The sequence below is a fragment of the Ictidomys tridecemlineatus genome, chromosome 9 (genome assembly GCF_052094955.1).
Source record: "Ictidomys tridecemlineatus isolate mIctTri1 chromosome 9, mIctTri1.hap1, whole genome shotgun sequence".
Lineage (NCBI taxonomy): Eukaryota > Metazoa > Chordata > Mammalia > Rodentia > Sciuridae > Ictidomys > Ictidomys tridecemlineatus.
The window spans coordinates 21,316,812-21,342,538 of NC_135485.1; the positions used below are offsets into that span (position 1 = coordinate 21,316,812).

Here is a 25,727-nt window from a genome sequence, read left to right on the forward strand (position 1 = left end):
ATACTATCACTTTAAATCTTTAAAATAAAAGGGAAATAAGCATTTACTTATATTTCCCATGTTAACTTAAAAACAAACAAACAAAAAAACTGAAAAAGGAATATAGTGTTCAGGGGAACTTTTAATTTCTTGTAAAATTTTCTAACAAAAAAATAAAAAAGAAATTTGTAGGTTTTGGCCAGCAGTAATTTCCCACTTCTGATGTATTAGTGAATCTCAGCATAGAACAAAAATGGTAGTATGACTAATAATAATAATAATAATAATAATAACAATAATAATTTATCTTCTGATGGAAGCAATGTAATAAGCCAAAAACACAAATAACAGCTTCCAATCTTGCCAAACTAATTCAACATTAAGCATGGTCCCGGATAAACCTGTATGCCACATTTCCAGAAAGAAAATAAAAACTCAACTTGCTCAAACAAAAGGTATAGGATCATCCTCCATCTTTTCCTTCCTTTATTCGTCTGCTCTTAGACCTGTTTCATCAGTCACTTCCATGAGGGTACAGGCCTGGCCATCTCATCACTGATATGATCTGGCTGTATCTACATTACTTGTCAAATAATTTAAATTTTTTTTTGATTTTTTGTAATTAGTTATACATGACAGTAGAATGGATTTTGACACATTGTACACAAATAGAGCACAACTTCTCCTTCCTCTGGCTATACATGGTGCTGAGTCACACTGGTAGTATAATCATACTTGTGTATAGAGTAATTAAGTCCATCTCTGAAAGAATAAACTGGAATGTATAATGAACAAATACATAAAGACAGATACTATAAAAACCACAAGCAATAACTTTTTTCCCAGCAATAATTCATATTTTCAGGATAGCATTACATTATATTTTTGTAGTTAAGAGCCTATGATCTTCTGAGTTCAAATCTGTCCTCTATCACTTAACATGTCCCTTAATCAAGTTCTCATGTGTAAAATGGGGATAAAAGAGTTCTTAACTCATAGGTAGTTTGTAAAGTTAAATAAGTTAGTATGTGCAAAGTGCTTAGAAGGGTGGTTTACATATAGTGAGTGCAAAGAAAATGCAACTTAAAAACTTAGCATCTCATATTAGGGAGGCAATCCTACATGACATGTTTTGGTTTGTCCCTTTGAACTCACACTCTTGATAAAAGTGTGATACTATCTTTTCGGGTTTTCTTGGTTTCTAGCTATCACTAGTACAGTTTCCCATTATTTGAGAATGCTTTTCTCCGAACAACAGGGCCAATGGTGCAATTCACTGAATAGTTTTTTATCTCACTGCACATCTTCCTCCTGATATTGAGAGATCGAAATTATTCTCAATCTTTTATCCACAGAAGAGAGGGAAGTGTCTGATGTCTGGATCAAGGAGTCGACAATAGTATAGAAAGAAAAGAGAATGAGAATAAGATGGGAAACACAATGTGGTTGAGAATCCGCATCAAGTAGCAACTAATTAGAAGTGGTTAGGAAGAGAAGAAAGGAGGCGGGAAGGAAGGGCCTGAAAAAGGGAAGGAGGGAGGAGACGTTCCCGAACAGTGACTCCAGGGAGGAGACCAAGGTTGTTCACTGATGTTAGGTGAGTAGCTGAGGCAGGAAAAGAAGTCTCAGTAGAAAGTAAACTGGAGACTTTTCTGAACCCTGTCTGGATTTAGTACTAGGATACACTCTTGAACTCCTGAGATCAGGGAACATTTCAGACAAGTCAAGTAAAAAGCAGACTTCACACAGCCTTATAGAGTGGAAGAGGAGAAGATAGAGTCACAAGAAAAAATCTTCAGGGCACTAGGAGGGGTGAAAATTATAATAAAAATACAAGATATAAGAAGGCACAGGGAGGTGGAGAAAGAAGCGGGCCACAAGAAGTCACAGAATAGATGGGCTAGTACACTTTGGTCATCAACAAAAAAAATTATGTATAAAAAAAAATCTGGCCAAGGAGTATAGGTTGTAAGAGGATGAGAGGTAGGTAGAAGGAGAAAATGAAGTGGAAGCAATTTGTGTGCACAATTCTTTTCCAAATTACGAGTAACAATTTAAGCTTGGTGAGGATAAAGTTTTCTTTAGTTAGAGTTTATTCAAACTGAGACTTAGGGCATGGAAACAAATATTAAAAACACAAAAATAGAAAATAATATATGAATATAGATCTGGGGTTATAATAGAGGATGGCCAGATTGGAGAAGCACTGTAGGGTCTTAAAAAGATCAGTGGACTAGCACCCAGAGACTAGATCCCCTTCAGCTCTGTGCAGATAGGTAGTATGGACTGAGTTCACCTCATCCCTCTGAGTCTCATTTGCTTCTGTTTAAAATGAATGTCATGATAGCATATGAAAGGTCATGGATTCATTTCCCAGTACAAAAAAAAAAATAAATAAACATCTTGAACTAATAATGGCTAATTTACATTTTTGTAACCAACAGAAATAATACTTTCCCTTAGAGATATCATTTGAATTTTGACACAACATTTACCAAGGAAGGAAGGTGATTACAAACAGAAGTTTCCAGGAGGGACAAACAATGGCACCACAGTATAAAAATATTTGGCCATACTCAAGATGGTTTGTCAATTCTTTGAGCTTTAACTTTTTCAAAGTACATAGGTACTACTGATATTTTGGGAAAAGTCAAGTAAAGTGAATCAAAACATGTATATTCCATTTCTATCCAGAGTATTTTGTGGAAACACAGATGAACGTACTGATTGTTAGTGTCATAGCAAGTCAGATATATTATTGCTAGGAAAATGTACATTTCTGAGTTTTATTTTTCTTTTATACACCTACAGAAATTTTCAAGCATTCTTGCTCACCTCTCCTTTCTTTTTTTTTTCAAACTTTAGCCATAAACAATTCATTTATTTACCAATTTAATTAATTTATTTTTGTAATACTGGGGATTGAATCCAGGAGTGCTCTACCACTGAGTTATATGCCCAGCCCTTTTTAATTCTTTTATTTTGAGACAGGGTCTCACAAATTTGCCCAGGCTGGCCTCAAACTTGCAATCCTCTTGCCTCAGCCTTTGGAGTTGCTGGGTTTATAGGCATGGGCTTCCATTCCAGGCTAAAATGAAGGCTACATATTTTTTTCTGCAAAAGGTGAAATAGTGGGCTGGGGATATGGCTCAAGTGGTAGCGTGCTCGCCTGGCATGCCTGCAGCCCAAGTTCGATTCTCAGCACCACATACAAAAAAACAAACATGCTGTGTCTGCCGAAAATTAAAAAATAAATATTAAAAAATTATCACTCTCTCTTAAAAAAAAAAAAAAAGTGAAGTAGTCCAGATTCTGAGCTTTGATATCAATGGTCTCTATTTCAATTGCACATTCTGCCATGGATACAAGAAAGCATCAAAGTATGTAAATGAGAGGGCATGGACTCCAATCTAACTTAATGTACAAAAGCAGGTTTGAGCTGGATTTGGCTGAGATTACCTAGACTTTGCCAGTTTCTGATCTATACTGCTGAAATATGGTTATGAAAAAGGAAGTAAGCCTGATATTGCTTTCTGGTTCATCCCAGAGTTTTTAAAATGTCACAAATATCTGATGTCATAATATATAGTAACGAAAATAATTAAAATTTATCAAGTATTTTATTTTTTCCCCTTCTTATTTAAGCCCCACTGCACCCTTCTTGAAATACGTGATTTTTATTTACATCTGAGGAAATGCCAGGTCAAGGAAGTTAAATCATTTGAGCAAAGCCACATAGCCAAATAGCAGAGTCAGGATTTGAAAGTAAAACAATCCCGTCAACCTCTGGCCATAAGGAAATCACTCTGGTGCTCCTTTTCTGGAATATTCAGAAAAATGAGCTGGGCATTAGATGTATGCCTCTTTGAAATTCACTTTTCTTCTTAAGCTTTTTTCCTAATTATACTTTAAAGATGCTGGTGTTGAGTCTGTGAAAGGAGAAATTGTTCTTTCAATTAGGAGTGGTTGACAGGATTCATGCTAATTAGCCTAGTCTCTCACACCAGAGTGTTATTGACTACAGGAAAGGAAACTGCAGCAACAGGTCTGGCATTGGAGTTAGTCTTCAGTGGCTGTTGACAGATTAAAGGAGCTCCACAAACGGTTCATTGTGAGGTAATAATTTAGAACCTTGGATTTATTTTAACATTCTCTTGGTTTGGGCTGTTTCTGCCCTCCCTCCTTGTTTTTGCCATTATTCATTTTCCAGAGACTGAATAGAACACATTGCTCTGTTCTGCCCTCATTACATAACAGGAAGCGGGGAGTGGGGAGGGGGGACCACATACAAATAGAAATCATACTACTTTGGACATTTATCTTTGGATTTTACTCCCAAGTAAAGACAGTACAAGGAACAAAAGAAAACATTCTTAATTGTCCTTTTATTATTTAACAAAATGAAGCACTATAACCCACGTTGTCAAAGGCAAGACCATTTTTAGGCATCTTTCTCCTCTCCCTGTTGTGCTTCTCCTGGGAGAATAAAGTCATCACGGTTTCTTACACAGTTTCTTTTGTCAAGGCAAAGGAAAATTATTAAGGTCTTATCTGACCAGGGACCCTCTTATTTGGGCCATCTGTCTTTTTGTGCTTTCTTCAGGGAATACAAGAAAGAACTTTTTTTCCCCCCCTCTCATTAAGTGTTTTATGAGATTGTGTGTTAAGCCATATTTTAAGAATTTGAACAAGCAGAGACCTTGCCACTTTGAACATTTTTTTTTTCTTTTCCTTTTGTGCTGGCCATTTCAGTTGGAGAAATCACACGTTTTTTTCCCTCTAATAATATTAAGGGAAAGGCTATCTGAAGATTACTGCTCTCAAGGCCACTTTTGCTCTCCTATTATTGTTCTTACTTCAAGGATGTGATCTCAGGATTGATGTACACAGAAGCCAAACCTGCCAGGTGGACACTCACAGAAAATTAAATGGCATTCACCCACTCCCCAAATGGCCAATTGAAGCTATGCCGAGGTGAGATACTTTGCCTCCTTGAAAATAAATGGGAGGATAAGAGGGAGAGAAGACAGGAAAAGAGGCTCTTAACCAACTGAAGAGAAATCTTACCTGTTCAGTGTCTTAAAGGTTGTGGTAAGTTTTCTCTTCTCAATATAATTGACTGAATGAAAAGGATGGGTGCTTGTGACCATTCAAAAATTGAAGAGGTTGAGTAAATATTTTTTTAAGAAAATCCATCAATATTTATCCCCTGATAAAACAATGCTTAATGTTTGTTACCTATATTGAAGCTATCACAGATGTAAAAGAAATGTGAGACCATAAACTAACTTAATCACTACCTTCTCAGTTTAAAAACTCTGTATACCACAGTCCCATGGCTTCACAGAACAATGACAATGGGTGATGATGCCACTGAGCGTAAATTATTGTAAGAATTGCTTACCCAGGAATAGTTTTATAGTTATTAATCTTATGTTGGCATTCTTGATAACTAATTGTTTCTCCTGATTTTTCAGTAACAATATTAGCCATTTAGTGTGTACCAAGCACTGTTTTAGACCCTGGGGAAGTAGAGGAATAAAAGACAGGTTTCTACCCTCATGGAATTTATGCTTTATACAAGAACATATCATTTTATAATACTATAAGATTACTTTCATTGATATTTATTAAACAGATATTTATTAAGCTACGTTTCCAGCACTGAAATATCAAGATGCAATAGGAGAGTGGAAACCAAACATAATTTGTAAGAAGATATCTTAAAATACACTGCTATTTACTTCAATAATCTGACATACCATCATTGAGTAACTACTATGTTTGAGTACTTATGCACATCACTGGTAAGCTGCACAAAATAGGACCTTCTTTCTGCCTCAGGGAGATAGTTTATAGACCAACAGCATGAAGAAAGTAAACTCAGGTTTCTTTACGAACTCAAAAGAGCCTTCTGTAGAAGTAAAAAAATATATATATTTTTAGAAATTACTTTGTAATCAGGAGTTGAGAAAGAGAAAATAAGTCAGCAAAAGAAGGAGTTGGGATTATTGAGCATATTTCAAGGTGATAGCAATGCAAACACCAAGAGGAAAGAAGGTGCATAATTGTGTGTTTGCCACCCACTGACAAACTTTTGGTAGGTTTGGGACTTGGATTTCAAAGGTGGTTTAAGGAAGGTGGACCTGAAAGATAAGCAGAATCTTCGTAAAAGTCCTTGTAAGCTATGTTTGGTTGCTTGAATTTTAAATGGAAAACAGTGAAAATACACAGAATGGTAATATGAAGCACAATGTGTTAAGTCTCATGGATGACCACGAACTCCTACCAGGCTTTTCCTTGAGAATCACAAGATATATTAATTAGGTTTTCAATGGACATCTCTAACCTCCATTTTTCTGTCATTTTGACCATAAACAATTTATCCACATAAAGATATTTGACCCCAGTTCAGAATCTCAAATCTGGCAACAGAGTGATACACAAACTGGGACATCACCAGAGTTCAGTCATGCTACTGGCATAATAAGAGGGACAAGGACAATCCTTTCCAGCTTTTCTGAGTATTAATTACTCTCTGAAATTTTTAATTTTTTTAAAATTTGTTTATTGTTTTTTAATTATTGCCTTATAGTTATACACGTAGGTAAAATTCATTGTGTTATATTCATATATGTACTGTTTGATACAGTTTTTTTTTCTTTTGCCTCTTGCGACTGAAAAGCCTAACAAGAATAATTAGAGGAGGAAAAGTTTATTTGGTTCATAATTTCAGAGGTCTCAGTCCATAGATGGCTGATTCCATAGCCCTGGGCCTGAGCTGAGGCCAAACATCATGGTGGAAGAGTATGGGGGAGGAAGCAGCTCAGGCCATGGCAATCATGAAGCAGAGAGAGAGCTGAGCTCAACAGAGACAAAATATAAACTCCCAAAGCATTCTCTGTTCTTAGTAACCTGTAGCTATCCAACCTGCTTATAGTTAGCTTTCAGTTAATCCACATAAGTGAATTAATGCACTGATCAGGTTAAGGCTTTCATAACCCAATCACTTTATGTCTAAAATTTCTTGCATTTTCTCACATTTGAGGTTTGGGGACACAGCATATCCAAAACATTAGTATGTACATAGCATAACTTTATCAATTTAATTCAGTAATAATTCAGTAATTCCTTCCTTTTCCTATCTCTTCTCCGTCCTCCTCCTCCTCCTTCCTCTATTTCAAGACTATCTCTTCTACTTTCATAGGATCTACCCTCCCTTATTTTATTTTGCTTCCTCAAATGAGAAAAAAAAAATCCTCTACTTTCTCCGGCTGACTTATTTCACTTAGCATAATATTCTCCAATTCCATTCATTTACCAGCAAATGCACTAACTTTATTCTTTTTTGTAGCTAATAAAACTTTATTGTGTATACACACCACATTTTCTTTATCCATTTACCTGTTGACAAGCACCCAGGCTAGTTCCACAACTTTACTATTGTAAGTTTCACTGCTGTAACCATTGATATGCCTATCTCACTAAAGTATGCTAATTTTAACTCATTTGTATAAATACCAAGGAGTGTGACAGCTGGGTGATATGATGGTTCCATTCCTAGTCTTCTGGGAACTCCATACTGCTTTCGAGAGTGGTTACATAAATTTGCAGTCCCTCCAACAATGCATGAATGTACCTTTTCCAACACATCCTCACTAACATTTATTATTATCTGTATTATTGATGATTTCCATTCTAACTGGAGTGAGGTTCAATCTCAGTGTACTTGTAATATGAATTTTTGTGATGGCTAGGAATGTTGAAGACCTTCATATATTTGTTGGCCATTTTAATTTGTTCTTTTGAATACTGGTTTAATTATTTTGCCAAGTTATTGACTGGGTTGCAGCTACTCTCATATCTGACAAAGTAGTACTCAAGTCAAAATTAATAAGGAGAAACAAAGAAAGTCACTTCATACTAGTTAAGGAAATCATTTAACAACAAGATATATAGTTTGTAAATATTTATGCTTCAAATGTCAGCACACTTACCTACATAAAACAAACCTTTCTCACTGTAGATAATCAAATAGACCATGATACAGTAATACTGGGTGATTCTGACCTACCTCTCAACATCTGATAGGCAATCCAGACAAAAACTAGGTAAGGACTTTTCAGAAGTAAAAAATATTGTTAATCAAATGGACCCAACAGATGTCTATGAAATATTTCATCAGTTAACAACAAAATTCACCTTCTCAGTTAAAATGGACTTTTTCTCAATAGACCATATTATAGGACACAAAGCAAGTCTTAGCAAACACAAGAAATAAAGATAATTCCTTGAGTTCTCTCAGATTGTGATGGAATGAAATTAGAAATTAAGAGCCAGATAAAAAACAAAACCCTTTTTTACACCTGGAGACTAACTAAGTAATACATTTTTTTGAATGAGGAATAGATCATTGGAGAAATTGTGGAGAAATAAAAAAATATGCTTATAAACAAATGAGAAAAGAGATACAGTATATCAAAAATCTCTGGGACAGTCCGAAGGAAGTTCTAAGAGGAAAGTTTATAGCATTAAGTGCCTACATTAAAAAAAGAAAAAAAATTACAATAAATAATCTAATGTTATACCTCAAGCCCCTAGAAAACAAGAACAAACTAATTCTTTCTTAAATTCTTACTGTTTTTTCTTTGGTTAGCAGTTATGTTTTTACCTTAGTCTTTTACATTCAATACTCTTTTGAATAAGTTATTTAACTTCACCTTTCATAAGTAGCAAATAACAGTGTTGATATATTAACTCATCATTGATTCCTCCCTTGACTAACCCAAGTTGGCTTATCTTCTCCTTTTTGATTCTGTTAAAGCCTATGCTTATTTCTCTGTAACACTCAACAGAGAGTTTGTAATAAATTTGAGTTCAACTTTCTGATAAATAATCTATACACTCTGTCTAAGCAATGATTTAACCTCCCTGAGTTCAAATGTTATTTATTGTTTACCTCTAAATTCTTGTCACTTAGTAAAGAATCTGGCATGTATTATGTGCTCGTGAAATTTTGCCAAAAGATGGGATGACTGAAAACTTTTGAGACTCAAAAATTTAAAAATCTTTCTTCCATGGTCCACAGTCTGGGGGGCAGAAGAGAAACTGAGTATGCAGCTGTGATTTTTTAGATCCTTAGTACTGTAACAAGTTATGTACAAATACAGTAAGTCAAATTCACTTAGAGAATGGCTGACAAGCAAGATGTAGTTTGCTTTCTGCCAATGGAAGCACCCCTCCTAAGCTTATCAACTTCCATATTACAGCAAGTCTTTTCAGATACTTCTGCTAACTGATGGTTTGATTATTTCAGATTATTCAAGAGTTTGTATATGTCCCTCTCAGTTAATAGAATGGAAAACTGACTTCTATATCAATCTTGAACTTGGGCAATGTGTATCTGGGCCCAAGACCTGGCCTAGTGTTAGCATGCTATTAGATAAAGAAAGAAAAATACTATTGATATTAGACAACTAAGAACCATGTCTTGGATGATAGCTGTAACTAAGATTTTTCTATTGCATGTGTTTTTATAAGAGTTCTAATCAAAATGTTACCAATTATAACCTTTTGGCATTATTATTAAGAATATATTCCTTTGGAATGAAACATACTTGAATACTCCAGTTTCAAGAAGTGCATTATAAACTAAATATACCAATGCAAGTCACAAAAGGAGATTTTGCATTTAAAAGCAAACTGTGAATTAGAGTAGCTCATTCTAAATTAGGTGACCAGTGATTAGTACCTGAAAGAGGTTTGATCAATCATTTTGAAAGGCCCCACTTTTGTTTTCTTGTTCTTGGTGACATTTTGCTTTCAGTGAACAATGGAGTCTTTAAGAGGAAGCTTCTTCCACCACATTTTTTTAAATCAACACAAGTCTTAGAACATTTTTGTCCAATTACCACTTTCTTTAGCCACCAGAGCTCAGTCAGCAGTCAGCATAGAAAAGTGATAATGAAAAGATAATATCTAACCAGGCCACACTACCCTTCAAAAGAACAAGACACATATAGAATGCGTGTTTTTGTCTGACTTTGACTTTCATTTCCCATTATGCTTGGCTTAGAACATAGCAGATGTTGATAGCCACCATAACAGAAGAGAAAGCAGTGACACATAGAGGGATAACACTGAAAAGTATCTTATGTTGTACTGATAGCTTTGGGTTATAATACTTCAATAGTTATTGGCTCTTTCTCTGAGTTATCATGTGCAATGACCTGCCTCATTCGGATACTGAAATGAAGTTCATTCTACTTGATAAATGAGATGATTTAAAGAAAGAAGAGTTATCTGAGACTATTATAAAGGCAAAAATGGGATGTTTCAAATTGCTCTTATAATTGCAGGCAACATGGAGATTCATATAGATGGAAACTAACAGATCATTTTACTGCTCTCAGACTAGGATAACTACTTTATGTATGTTATAGAATAGGATACTCACAAAGGTACTCCAAAGTAGGGGTTATTAGATCTATTTTAGAGATGTGAAAATAGAGGTCTAGAGAGTTTAATTAACTTGCTTAAGATAACCCAGTTATTAAGTGAAGCATCAAAGATTGAACAGATATACTTCTGTACTAACACCAATGTCAGCTTCTCAAAATATAAAAGACTCAAGAAATAGAGGGTAATTTTTAAACCTCATGTGAACAGAAGAGTGTCCTAGGATGGTCACTTATACTAAAGGATATTGAAGTACTAAGCAGCAAAAAATATCTTTAAATAAGTGATTTTAAGTTATCCTGAGTTAAAGAAGTTAATGAATCTTCTTTACTATTTGAATTATTGTAGTCTTTAATGTGAATGATACATCTCTGAATATGTATAGAGGATGTAATATTCTTCAATTTATTTGTTTTCAGAAACTTTTTTCTTCAGAAACATTTTATAAGATTAATTCTTCATGAAATATGCAGTGGAAAGCACTTACTTTTATGGGTTAGATCTGGAATATCCCACAAAGGATCTTTGCTCTCCAGTTCAGCAATATTCGGAGGTGAGACTTTTGAGAAGTAGTTGGATGGTGAGGGCTTTAATCTCATTGGTGGACTAATCCATTGATGAATTCAGAACTATTATGGTTTAGTTATGAAATGTCCCCCAAAGCTCATGTGTCAGGCAATGCAAGAAAGCTTAGAGGTGAAATGATTGCCTAATCTGTACATTAATCCCCAATGGGGATTGATGGAGTGGTAACTGTAGGCAGGTAGGATGTGACTAGAGCAGTTTGGTCAATGAGGATGTGCCTTTGGAGTTTATATTTTGTCCTTGGTGAGGGAAGCATGCTCTCTCTCTGCTTCATGGTACCATGTCCCCAGCTGCTTTCCTCCACTGCACACTTCTTCCAGGATATTCTCCTTCAACTCAGACCTCATGGAATGGAGTTGGCCATCTCTGGAATGAGACCTCTGCAAAATAAATGTTTCCTCTTCCAATTGTTCTTTTTTTTTTTTTGTCTTTCTTTCTTTCTTTTTTTTTTTTTGTTGTTTTTTGGGTTTTTTTTTTTTTTTTTTGGTCACAATGGTGAAAATGTTGGCCAAAACAGTAACTAAATTGACTATTGGAAATTGTAGGAATTGGAACCTATTTGAAGGGAGTGGTTCCTTAGGGACTCTATATTATCACTAACCTCTTTCACTTTCTCTCTTTGTTTTTCAGGAGTCATAAAGTGAGAAGTTTGCTCCACCACATTCACCATGATGTGCTGTTTCATCACAGACTGAGGACCAATGGGCCCTGCTGACCATGGACTCAAACCTCTAAAACCATAAGCCAAAACAAACCTTTTCTTCCATAGCTTGATTTCCTTGGGCATTTTGTAGCAGAAATAGAAAACTGACTAACAATACAGAAATAGAGAATTACATTAAAAACTTATTTGGTATTTATGCTAAATGGGGAAATTTTCATTAATTTCAAAAAGGTAGAAATATTATAGTCCTAGGGACTGAGTCTGGCAATAATTAGAAATTAATACAAATACTAAAAATCTAAATTACCAATAGACTTCTTCTGAACTCACTCCATTTTCTACACATTAGACATAGAAGATGGATGGATCTAACAATGTATTTAGGGACACTAAAATTTAATAAAATGGTTTGAAAGTAAAAGAGACAAAGTAATATACTGAACCGTCCACAAGACCTTTCCAAACTTTATATCTTGTTAACTTTGAAGTGCCAAAATCTTTACTTATTAGCTCATTTAATTTTTTATAAACCTTCTGAGGAAGGTATTCATGTTATCTCTTTTTCACAGAAAATAAAAGGAGATTAATTTCTCCAGTATTTTATAACTGTAAGTGATGATACTAGAATTTAAACTCAGGTCTATAACTTTGCACTGAAGCATCAGATCAGAGGAATTCAAACATTTATAAGCATGAAAATTCCTAGTAGTGTATCATGGAAATAATTGGTTTCAGCTGTAATATCCCGACTTTGTATGTGAATGAGAAGTGTCTAGGAAAAGACATTTTTACAAATCACTCAAGAGATTCTGATACTGGTGATTCACAGAGGACATAGCGAGAAATAGCACTACTGTTTAGATGGCATCACATATGCACAAATAGTAATTCAGTTTTTAACATATAACCTGTATGTATTTTAAATAAGAAGAAAAAGAAACATTAATGTTAGAAAAACTTAGAACTGATTTTTCAATTGCGACAGCATTTTTACTTTCTTATTTGCTAGTGACTGTTAACTCATTCTCTGGGTACAGTCTCAAAAAGCTTTATTCATATCTACTCACAATATAAGGGTAAGAAACAGAGTATAAGTAGGCATACAAGTCTACCACTTTAAATAAGTTTCAGAAAATAATAATCTAAATAGTTGGCTTACAGAGACATTTTACATATATGAAATCAGCCTGTATGTTATTTGCAAAGGCAAATAAGACAGAAAAATAGTCCACAAAACCTCAGGCTCTGCCAGTATTGTTATTAATAACCAGGATCTGTTCAATGACCTTTAATCTAATTAATTATCAGGAAAGGGTCATGAATTATGACTTATATACTTAAAGCACCTCTAATCACAGTGTTACCTTGAGCAAATCATTTACCCTGTCTGGAGTTCCATTTCCTGATCTGTCCAATAAAAAGTCAATAATTCAATCTAAAATACTATCTGCTATCAAGCATTTACCTGGGACACAGTTTTGAGCTAAGTGCTTATTCCTCATTACAAAACAGTTGATGCAGTCATGTTCCTCATTTTATTGTAGATGTAACTGCAGCATTGAAAGGCAAATGGTTTTGCAAAGTGACAAGCAGTAAGTGGCTAAACTAGGTTTCAAACTCCAGTATTTCAGCTAAATGCCTATTTTCTGGAAACCATGTTACAGGTTTTACTTATACAAGAAGCTAATGACCCCGTTAGTTGTATAATTCTTCTATATTCAAGGTCTTAAGAACACTACCTTAAAGCTACGATAGAGTTCATAGAACTTCTTATAATTGACTCATGCTTGCAGGGCATTTTACATGGAGGAAATCTGGCTCACAGTTGCATAGAAAATTGGGAAGAAATTTTGCCTTGCATTTCATATATTTGACAATTATAATTGGTAGAAATAATAATACTGGGAATAATGATATTCTTCAACTTGATTTTTTTAAAATACCTACTTCCTGCCTGTAACCTTACTAAAGAAAAATATAGCAAATCCTAGAGAAAGGCATTGTTGTTATAATATTAGACTTCACTAATTTTCCTTTGACCTCTCTGAAGCAGGTTTTTTAATCTTGGAATATGACCAACAGTGTTCATCTAAATATTTTTTTCATCTTCTCTAGGCATGGGAAAAATGCCAGATATTGAAGTTCATTATTTTAGCTCTTTTAAGCTACTTCTGAAACCCAGGCAGAGGCAATTATATTACCAAACAGAGGATGCAGAAGCCCCATGACATGACTGTGTGCATTTTCTGGGATGTTCATAGTGAAATCTCAATATTCATTTTAGCTTATCATGAATCACTGAGCTGGAAGGAACTTAGGTGATCAAGCATTTTGGTTTTCTCATTTGAGATAGCAGCAAAATAAAAAAAGTAAGAAGTTACAGAAGGAGGAATGGAAATAAGAGAAAGGAAGAAAGGGGAAGTAGGAAGGTGAGAAAGCAGGCAAAGTAAGGCAAAAATGAGATTGACATAACTCTTTGCCATTACTATATTGATTATATATATTATCATAGTCAATGTGTTCATGATTAAGGTAAAAATTAAGGGATAAAATTTGGAAGTTTGTCTATAATAAATAACTTGCTGTAGACATGTTTCATGGTATAGTACTGGATTAAAATATGATTTTTTTATACCATGCTGCTCATCATGATGCTCAATATTGTTTATCAGTTTTCCACACAGGTCACACAATAATTAGTCAAAGATTTGAAACTTGAATCAGTTTTCTCCCCTGGTCCTCTATTATCTCACCACCTCTTCTCATGACATTTTTGCCTATGAGGCATTTCACATATGATCATAAGCTCCAAGGTCATTGAATTGTATGTCCATTATAATTGTAAGAATACTAATGGAAATGCACATCTTTTAAGGCCAAATATATTCCAAATATATTCTATGTATAAAACCAGAGATATGAAAAATTGTGCTCTATGTGTGTGATAAGAATTGCAATGCATTCCACTGTCATATATAAATAAAAATGCTTTAATTTTTTGGTTCTTTAGACTTAATTATTTTTAAAACAACAACTCAAATAAACCCTGGGTATCTATTATAGTCCTTAGTTTTAAAAAGAAAATGCAGCTTTGAAAATTTGAATGAGTTCTTTGTAGACTTACTAAATGGCAAACATGAGTTCAAATCCAAGAATTCTGTATCTAGAGCACTTTTACTGTACATAGCCAGTGTGAACTAGCAGATAGCTTTGGAACTTTCCATCCAAATGCAAAACATTCAATCCAGATGAAGCTGAATTCTTCATCAAGATAGACCACATTTTTTTGTGAAGACATCCCACCATTAATAACTTTATTAATTAAGCTAATAATTTTATTAATTATTAAGCTCATTAATAACTTTATTAATACTTGTCTATTAGTACTTGTTCTGCAAATTTTAACTATTTATGTATAGTATTGGTGCTTATTTATACATTGAGCTATTTTTCCAATTATTAAATATATCACATCAAGTATTCAGTACCTTTGGAATTCAGAACTTTGGGGTAACAATGATACTGAGAACATGTTTTCAATAGTCTGACTATGGTATATTCCATAGAATTCATATTATGCAATTGCCATAACTCAATAGAAAGAACATGAAGTCAGTAATTACAAACACTGACTTTTAATTTTAGAAATAGAAGCGATTTTTTAGCCTTCACCAGATCCTTTGAGGTTTCAATGGAATCACATTGTTTGCAACACAACTAGCTAATGATTGTATCAGGGATCAGGTTATACAATGCAATTCATTTGTTTGATACAAATTGTATGCACTCCATGTACAGACATGCACTATCTGAGGACATTTCATTCAGCAATAGAACACCAGTAAAACAGTTATCTCATTAGATTACATTACATAGTGAACCATAGCCATTTTAGTTTGTGTAAATATACTCTATGGCATTCACAAAATAATGAAATTCCCTAAGTATGCCCATCATTAAACACATTGACAAAAAACTGAACTAGAATCAGATATGTATCAACATTTTTCTATGAATAAGAGTATCACTTGTATAATATATAAATAACAGGGTTGAATCCTCGGTTTTTGAGTTGATACAACCACTCAGCAAATGGATAGACTGAGGAAGTGTTCCTCATCTTCCTGACTACAGGTTTCATTTCAGAATTATGATTACCTGTAGCTAAGTTGAATGGTGGGTAGTAACAAAAGTTCTCAGTTTAATGATTCTACATAGTAAATACTAGGAAAGTACCAGCAAAAAGAATATATATATATATATATATATATATATATATATATATATACACATATATATACATATATGTATATATATATATTTTTTTTCTAAATGAATACATTTACCAAACATTGAGAGTCTATTCTTTCATTTAAATTTTAAGAAAATATTTATTAAGAAGATATTATAGAAAATCTATGATTAAAAAAAACAGAATATAAAGATTTAAAATACTTCAGGACCATTCATAAGTGGTATTTATCAAACATTGGTGGATGACAGAAGATTTATCACAGATTCTAATTCTCCTCTAATTGCATAGTAGGTTTCTTTTGGTTTTCTTCATGGAGCTGATTTTGCACTGCAAAAGTCAGGTAAGTACACAGGAATACACATGTGAAGTAACAGGCGAAGGCATCCTTAGGTAGCACTATCATGTGCGTGTGGTTTGTTCATTATGACTGTGTGCCATAAGTCTTACCTCCTTATTTTTTTTTTTGTTCTAAAAGAAGTATAATGAAAAGTAGAGTCATTTCCCATAGCCAGTAATAATATATTTCATGTAAAATTGCTGACTTCCAGCTGTGTGGAAAATATTTGCCCATCCCCTGCTTCTCAGCCTAGTGAAATACTGTCTGTCCACCTTTCAAGAACTAAGCCTTTTCTTAACCCTACACCTGAAGAATTTGTCAATCTCTCCTGTGTATTCCTGTGTATAAGCTTGGTTACTTCATTTGTCATATTTATTTACTTTATAGTAAGGAAAGATGGTCTTTGTTTTTCCTCAGAAGTAGAATATAAAATTAGAATCTCTCTGTAGCAATTAATAAATATTCCCATAAAAGAGACCTAAAAAAGGATAAAGAAAGAAAGAAATCAGGAACATGAAAGGGAAAAAGATGGCCGACATACCATTTCAGTCAAAGTCCCAAGATAGTCCTGATTAAGGCTTTTTAGTTTATAAGAAAAAAAAAGAAAGTTAAAGAAGTGGTGTTTTATGCCTCCTCCAGCAGCCAAGCACTACTATCTCCATTTCCATGCTACAAATGGGGTCTTGCTTCAGGAACTTGTCATTCCTCTGATGATGAGAACTTGATAGAGTTCCATGGAAAACAGACTGTAGATTAGGGAGACTTGCTCAATTTGTGAGCACCACAGCTGTTCCAAAAGACATATCACGTCCACACCTTAAGAATCCACTTCCATTTTGGAGTTTTCTTTTACATGATTGTAGGATGGCCGTTTTGTTTCTTTCTTTCATAAAACAAAGATTCAAATGAAACTATTATAAATAGAAAAGCATTATCAGTAGAAAAGAAGACTTGATGGGCTCATCACTAGGCCAGTCATAACTGAGGAAGAATCAGTAAATTCAAAGATAAGTAAAGAGAAGTCTTTCAAAGTAAGACATAAAAATAGGGAAAAACTATAAAACTCACCAGAACCAAGCAAACAAGAAAAATCCAACAGTTTGGGATGACATTTAATGATTGGGTATGTGTAACTGAAACCCTGCAGAAGACACACAGAACAAGAAAAATAATTTTAATGAAACTGTTGAGAAAACAATTTTCAAAACTTAATGAAAAATTAAAAAGAAAAAGTAAAATTTCAGACTGGGGATATAGACCATTTGGTATAGTGCTTGTCTTGCATGCACAAGGCCCTGGGTTTAATCCTTAGCACAATAACAACAACAACAACAACAAGGTAAAATTTTAAAGAATCCCATGCAAAATATAAAACAAACAAAAAACATATCTAAACACATCAAAGACAAATCAATGAGAATCAAAGAGAAATAAAAAGTATAGGAGTCAATCAGATAAAAAGGAAGATTTAAAATAGTAAAATCAAGGGTTACAATATACTTCTCATAAGAAACCAAAAGGCAAATGATAATGAGGGGAATCTTCAAGTACTGAAATAAAATAAAACAAATAATCTTTTATTCAGAATTCTATATACTGTGAACATTTTCAAAACTAATGGCAAAATAATGACTTTTTCAGTAGAGTAGTACTCCCAACACACAAAATTTTGAGATTTTTTTAAGTCTACACAGGTGAAAACTTACACTAACAAAACAAAATCATGAAAACATAAAATGGGATACACACACACACACACAACTTTATATGTGTACATATATCTATATATATACATATAATTTTAATAACATGTATATAAGTTTCAAAACAAATACAATAATGTATTGTTAAGTTTATAAAATAAAATTAAGTGTTTTACAATGATAATATTAGAAAATAAAATAAAGTATATGCTTTGCAGGGTTGAATGTGTGAAATACTTTAATAATACTTGAAGCAGACAAATATGATAGAATTAAAAACAGAACACATTAAATTTTGATAAATATGCAAATAATGTTGAGAGAGAATAAGAAGTAGTTGGAGGACATGTAGTTAAAAATATTTTAAAACATATTTAATTATTTGTAAATTAAATCAATGTATTTTACATAAATCCTGAATTAAATATTCAAGTTACATAAAACATGATAATGAGTGATATTAATAAATGGATTATGTATTACAGTTATAGTTTTTTTTTTAAATTTTTATTTCAATTGACATAATATTTCTACATATTTATTGGGAACACTATGATAATTTGATAGTATACCATGTGTATGATCAAATTGGGGTAATGAGCATTTCCGCGTCTCAAAACATGTATATTTTCTAATTACTAGGAAGCTTCAAACTCTTCTTTTCCAATAATTTTGAAATATATTGTAAATTCTTAAAGATAATATTTATCATGTTGAGCTCTAGAACACTAGAAATAACAGGCTTGAAAGTATAGTTAGATGAAGAAATTCGTTTTAATGAATTTTTAATTTTAATAAGATATACGACAGTGTGATTATGTTCAAAACAAAATAAATCTTGTATATTAACCAAATTATTTTGAGATAAAATGATAAGGTGTCTGAAATTGGCTTCAAAACATTGTTCGATGTGGAAGAATTGTTTAAGAGAATGAACTAAACACAATTGACAATGGTCTTCTAACTCTTGAATCTGAATGAGAGTTAAATTGGTAATTATCCAATCAAACCTCGTATATGGGATGTTTTAGATTTGAGGTGTCCCCAAAAAGCTCAAGTGAGAGAAAAGACAAGAAAGTTTAGAGGTGAAGTGACTGGGTTATGAGAGCCTTACCTAATCAGTGAATAAATACCCTGATAGGCATTAACTGAGTGGTAGTGATAGGCAGAAAGAGTATGGCTGGAAGAGGTGAGTCTTGGGGGCCTTTGGGACGGAAATGTTGTCCTTGGTCTGCATTGTGTCTCTCTCTGCTTTCTGATGTCATGTCCTGAGCTGTTTTCATCCACTACACTCTTCCACCAGGAAGTTCTTCCTCTCTAGGGCCCTGAGCAATGGAGCCAACTGTCTATGAACTGCAACCTCTGAAATTGTGAGCCCCAAATAAACTTTTCCTCGTCTAAAATTGTTCTTATCAGGACTTTGTTTGCAGCAGCAGAAAAAACTAAAACATGGTTAAAACATTAGAGTGAGTGAACTAAGTCTTCATTTTTATGTAGACCTTGATTAAAATGTATAAACCAAGTTATAGGAATATGAACATATTAATTACTATAACAACTTGAATAAAATATAAAATATTAAGGAAGGTGGTACAGATATCTATAGTATGCTTTACTGCTTTGCTTGGACTTTATTCTAATTTGTATATATTACAACCTAACCTAAAAGTAGTTGGATAATAAAAAGGCAAAAGAATAAATAAACAAATTTAAAAATGGAAAAAGAACCTAAGTGAACTTTTTAAAAATATAAGACATATAAAGGGCAACAAGATTATGAAAAGTTAATGAAATGTCTGTGAACATACTCAACATCATTAATCATCGGGAAAATTTTAATCAAATCACAATGCAGTATGACCTCCCATCTGTCAGAATGGAGGATAACAAAAAAAGGTAAGAAATAACAAGCGTTTTTGAGAACGTGAAGAAAAGATTAACCTTCTAGACTGTTAATATGAAAACAGTATGGAGATTCCTAAAACAATTAAAAATAGAACTATCACATGATCCAGTAACCCCACCTGTTGGTATGCATCCAGAGAAAATTAAATCATTATCTTGGAGAGTCAGCTACATCCTATGTTTATTGCAGCATTGTTCATTACATTCAAAACATGATACCACTCAAGTGTCTATCAATGAATAAACCCATAAAGAAAATGTGATATATACAGCCATTAAAACTAACATTTTGCCATTGCTACAAATAGATGAGTATGAAGTTCTTGATGCTACATAAAATAAGCCAGACACAAAAAGTGACATACCAGATAATCATATTTTGGGGAAATGTAAAAATAAATAAATAAATAGGTAGATAGAATCCACAGAAGTAGAGAGTAAAATAGTGGTTAACTGGGACTGGGGTTTGAGGGAAATGTAATATGTTGCTTAGAGGGTTTAAAGTTTCAATTTAAGATGATTAAGTGCTAGAGAGCTAAGATAAAGTATGATGACTATAGTAAATAATGCTGTATTGTTTAATGAAATTTGCCAAGATAGTAAATCTTAAGTATTCTCACAACACACACACAATAGTAAGGATGTGAGGTAGGCGATAATTAATTTGATAGTGGCAATCAATTCTCTATATATTATGGGTAGATAGAAAAAAAATCATCACATTTTACATTTTGAATATATACAATATTTATTCGTCAATTATATATCAATAAAGTTAACAAAAAGCTTTCTAAGAGCATTTCCATTTTGAAAAATATGACAAAAGTATGCTTCCTTTTAGATTTAGTTTATAATGTAAGTATCTAATTTAAAAAAAAAGTATTGGTAAAGTAAAAGTTACACTTTGAAACTTAACTCTGATATTTTTGCTAGCTCAACACTGGAAAACTGTGATCATTATTCCAAAAGGACAAGTATGTCCACTAAATTCAATCCTCAGTTTTGATAATTAAGAATGTAAATAATATAGCTTCACTAGATATTTTCCATGTGGGGCTCTGGGTTCTGACAACTTCAGAATATGAAGGGATATGTGCTTTCAGCAGGGAGAAGTAATGCTTTGAGTGTTTATTAAACTGCAAGTAGGTTGAATATGTTCATGTCAAAAATATCCCTTGACTTATCACACCTGATCATAAAATCTTTAGAATATTCTATCTCTACTATTAAACTGCTTTTGCATGTACCACTGATAAAAATATCCCAAATGATTATAATACCTACCCAACTTATTAGTGAATGCTTATTTTCATAAAATAATATTATCAACATTTCTCCAAGTGTTTTGCAGTATTAGCAACATAATAGACTTATTTTTGTTCCATAGTAATCTGAGTGGGATAATATACAAGGACAAAAATAGTAGAATCATAACATCTAGAACTTTACTGAATATAATGTGTGGAAGTATGTGGCAAAATCTAAAACCACCTCTGAAGATCAGTGATTCCTTTTCTGAGTGGATGACTCCATTAATATTGGTGCTTACAAATTCTGTTAATGTGTGCCATGAGGGCAGAGAAGTTCCAGGATGCCCCGAAGAGCCAAACGACTTACATGCATGTTCTTATATGAGTTAAGCAAGTTAATTCTCTTCTTCGGTCTCCTGAAAGAATTTCTTCCAGTGAAGCAGAAACTACCAAGCACTTGGCTGAACTCTACTCTTGACACTACCAGTGTCCTCCATGAAGTCAAATCAGCTATCTGATTTCACATCTTCTTTTTGCTTCTCCTATAGTGATATCCAAGAAATCCATCACTCAGACGCTTTCCCCTTGATGGTACATCAGCCTCCAGGTGTTTGTTCTCCCTTGATGGCTTCTTCATTCTTTGCACATCAGAGGTAACATTTTTATCTGACACCTAAATCTTGAAGTTGCTGCTTAAGACATCTCATCCATGTCTATGCCTTTAAACACCATCTACATGCCAACATCTCCAAACCTTACATTTTTAGATTAGACATCTCTTTTGAGTTCCAGAGATTTGCTTGACAAATCTGCTTGAAAACATCTTAAGGATCTCGTATCATGCCTATTTAAAACAGAAGCTGTGATTTTTCCCCTTGATTCAGTTCTTGTCAGGATTTGGATTGTCTTCTTAAGAAATGCCAACATGTGCAAACAATTTCTTAGATAAAGTATAGGGTGACCTCCTCTCCATCTCTAATACCACTATTCAACTGTAAGGTAATATGATTCAGCAATTAATTGATTTCACAATTTCCTCCCATCTAGAAAAAGTTCATTCTTCAAGTAGCAAGCAAGATTATATATATAATATATATATAATATATATATATATATTTTTTTTTAAATGCAAGTCATAGCATGTAAGACCCTGGCTTAAAGTTCTTCTAATGCTTTCTATAGAATATAGAATAAAATCCAAAATCCTTTTTGCAGCTAGGGAAGTCCTTCTATTCTCTCTCTCCATACAATTTCATAACTTTATGAAACTCTACATTTTTTTCTTACTAAATTTCAATAAGTATATTTACTCTTTTCAACTAAAGGATTAGACAGGCAGGCCAGTTAAATCTTTTCTATGTCTACTACCTCAATTTTTCTGTGCACTTCTTCAGCATGACAGATACTACATTGTTTATGTTACAAACATTCTTCTTTTATGCAGGTCTTTCCTAACCACCCTACCTAAAGTAGACTCCTTGTTTCTTTTCATGTCATCTATTTTTATTTCCTTAATGGTATAAATTTTTTAAAAAATCAGTTTACATGTCTGAGGTTTATTTTTAGACATTCCATATTCAGCCTGACTTAGCTTTGGAGTCAGTGACCCTGTTTTCTATTCCAGTCATATTCTATGTCATGCTCATTGGTGATTAAGCTCTCAAAAAAAAATATCTGTGAAAGAAACAAATTAATGAATACCCAAATCAGTGGTTGTTTGGGTGACCTTTCCTCAAAATGGAGGGAGAAAGCAAAAGCAAATGACTAACATGGTTATGATCATTCCTGGGCTTTGTGGAATAATATCATACAGCCTCTCTGATCGATAAAAATGAATAAAATGCTTTGTGGATGTCAGTTAATGGGAGAATTGTCAATTTATTTTTGTGGCTTCTTTTTAATAAAGAGTTCATATAAAGGTGATTACTTGGAAGAAAATGAGAAAAAAGAGTAACATAAGAAATAGTAGAGGTTTGAGGGATTCAGATACTATTGCTGTGCTTGTATAGATTGTTGAGTTAAACTATTCAGTTACATATTCATTTTCTAATTAACTGATACAAACAGTTCAAGTACAGTCTAGTAGTTTATTGCTGCAGGTCAAAATGTCTCAGTGGATATGCAGTTCTAAAAATGGCTTTTCAATTACAGTAGGTTTATTTATCCAAAGGCACTTACAGCAACAAGCAGCTTCTAATTGTTAACAAAAGACCTACCTTTTTCCAGCCTGTCTTCCTCTCTGACCTATATGCAAAGCACATATTGTCAATTCTGACAAGAAGAATGAGCCCAACCACAAACAATATATGACAAATGCAGCCAATTTGTACAAATGAGGACCTATCAATCCATTGTAGCAAATTATGCTCTTGGGAAGAATTTCACATAACAGCTCATTTTCTAGTCAAGTTCCAGCAAAATTGGTGAATGTGAAATATACTGCCCAACTTTATAGAATGTAGTTGCCTCTGACATATGGCCTGTGATATCCTAAAATTAGTATAACTGGTTCAGGTAACTGTGACCTGATAGACAATTACTGTTAAAGACATAGCCTATTTAAAAGAAGTTACAGAAACTGCATATAACATAAGGAAATAAGGACATAGATTAAGGTAGCATTTTAAAATTCTATTGCAAATGGGTAATTAGCAAGTAAAAATAGCAAATATGCTTGCTCCAACTGTCTTTAGTTAGAGGGTAGGTTATTATTGGAATCCAGATGGATTTAATATTGGGCTATGTAAAGCCAGGTTAGTATAGCAAAGGTTGTGGAGTTCAGGTGAAAAAATATCAAGAAATTTTTTTTCTTGTTTACTTGAATTGTGTATCAAGTTCCACTGATAGAAACACCTTATGTATGCTATTCATAAAAGAAAGGTATATTTCTTATGCTAATGCATGTCTCTTGGTAATAAGACTATTAATATATCTTTTTTTTAAAAAAAAAACATCCTTATTAAAAAGCCTTTGCAAAACAGTCTATTTCTTATATTTCTACCTGCTCTTATAATGATGGTGCCTGAGCAGGGATGAAATAGAGGTAAAAAGGAGCCATGTCTTATCTTACCTTATATGTAGCATCTTTGCTATGCCATTAATCGTAATTCTTTTTATTGCTTAATTTTCTTTCTTTATCTTGATATGACATACTCTAAGAAAACTATAAAACAATTCACAAATAAAAACATAATTTTTGCTGAGGGCCATTGCCAAGTAGGAATGAGGCATTGAAATTTCCTTGCCAGCATACCCCATGCTGCTTAGAGGACATTCAATGGGACATTGCATGTATGCTTTAGTAAGGTGACCTTGCTCAAAGACCAGGGCGGATCCGGGTTTAGAGCTGATCAGGTCTGAGGAAGTTTCCCGCTCCTTGAGTTTAAGGCGTTCCTGGTTTAAGACAATAGGGGTTTTAGGGAAGTTGGAGGTTGAAGATTATTGCTGCTGGGATTAAGGTGTTCCTGCTGCTTGTTCCCCTTGAGTTCTCGTGAGATTCAAATGGGATTTGGAAAAAAGCCTCATGGAGTAGGTAAATTGTGCGGGCAGAACTTGGATTTCCCCAGAACCTGTTTCTGTAGAGGCTGGTGTGAGTTCGGGAATAAAGGATTGCTGTTTGAATCTACAAGGTGTGTGGTGGTTCGTGATTCTGTGCCAAGCCGAGACTTTGGCAAATTTTCTCTTTTCACATGAATTTTTAAAAATAGCCAGTGCTTTCCTTTATTGGCCTATATTTTAGGACTCTGCAAAAATCTCCCCATCAGAAAACAAACATGTCCATTGATTAATTTTAGTTTTCCATTAAATGAATACAAATAGTATTTCTATCATGGGTTCAGATGAACAAAGTCTATGGCTAATAATTTTATTCTATTTCAAAATGTTACAAGAATCTAAGAAAAGCTCAATATTATTCACCCTCACCCTTTTAAATTATTATTTAGATTTGAGTATATATAATAATGTCTTGTTGTATATTGATTGTGTTTTTCAAAAGATGTTCAAGTTCTAACTTCTACGACTATGAAATGTGACCTTATTTGGAAACAGGATCTTTGCAGATATTCAAGTTTCAATGAGGTCATACTAGAGTAGGGTCGTACCTAAATCCAATGTGTCTGGTGAAGAAGATAAACACACAGGGACACACATGAAAATCCCAAGTGATGATGGAGCAGAAACTAGAGTTTTATCTCTAAAAGTTGAGGACTAGAACAATACCCAAAGCTGATACAAAGTGTGTGTATTCAGAGAGCACAGTACTGCCAAATCCTTGATTTTGAGCTTATAACCCCGGAGAAGTGTGAAACAATAAATCTTTGTTGTTTAAAACTGTCTAGTTTGTTGTACTTTATTATAGTAGCCTACAGAAGCTAATACACCCCTGGAATGTGGTATTGTTTTTGTTTTATTCAAAACATACTTGCTTATATATAGCTATATATTTACTAATACCATGACTTTTGATCATATCTTCCATGACAACATTTTTTAACTCTAAGATTCATTCTCTTTCACAACAGCATATTCAAACAAATATGTATAATGAGAATTCATTTCTGATAACAAAGACAAAATTGAGAACAAAGGG

The 25,727-nt window shown here is 33.4% G+C and overlaps 1 long non-coding RNA gene across 1 annotated transcript; it reads left to right on the top strand.

The window, feature by feature from the left end:
• Nucleotides 1-3,964: 3,964 nt before the first annotated feature.
• LOC120892291 (uncharacterized) lies at nucleotides 3,965-14,594 on the top strand. The gene is made up of 3 exons (XR_013425560.1): nucleotides 3,965-4,095; nucleotides 4,842-4,953; nucleotides 11,653-14,594. It is a non-coding gene; the product is annotated as an uncharacterized LOC120892291 (long non-coding RNA).
• Nucleotides 14,595-25,727: the final 11,133 nt, after the last annotated feature.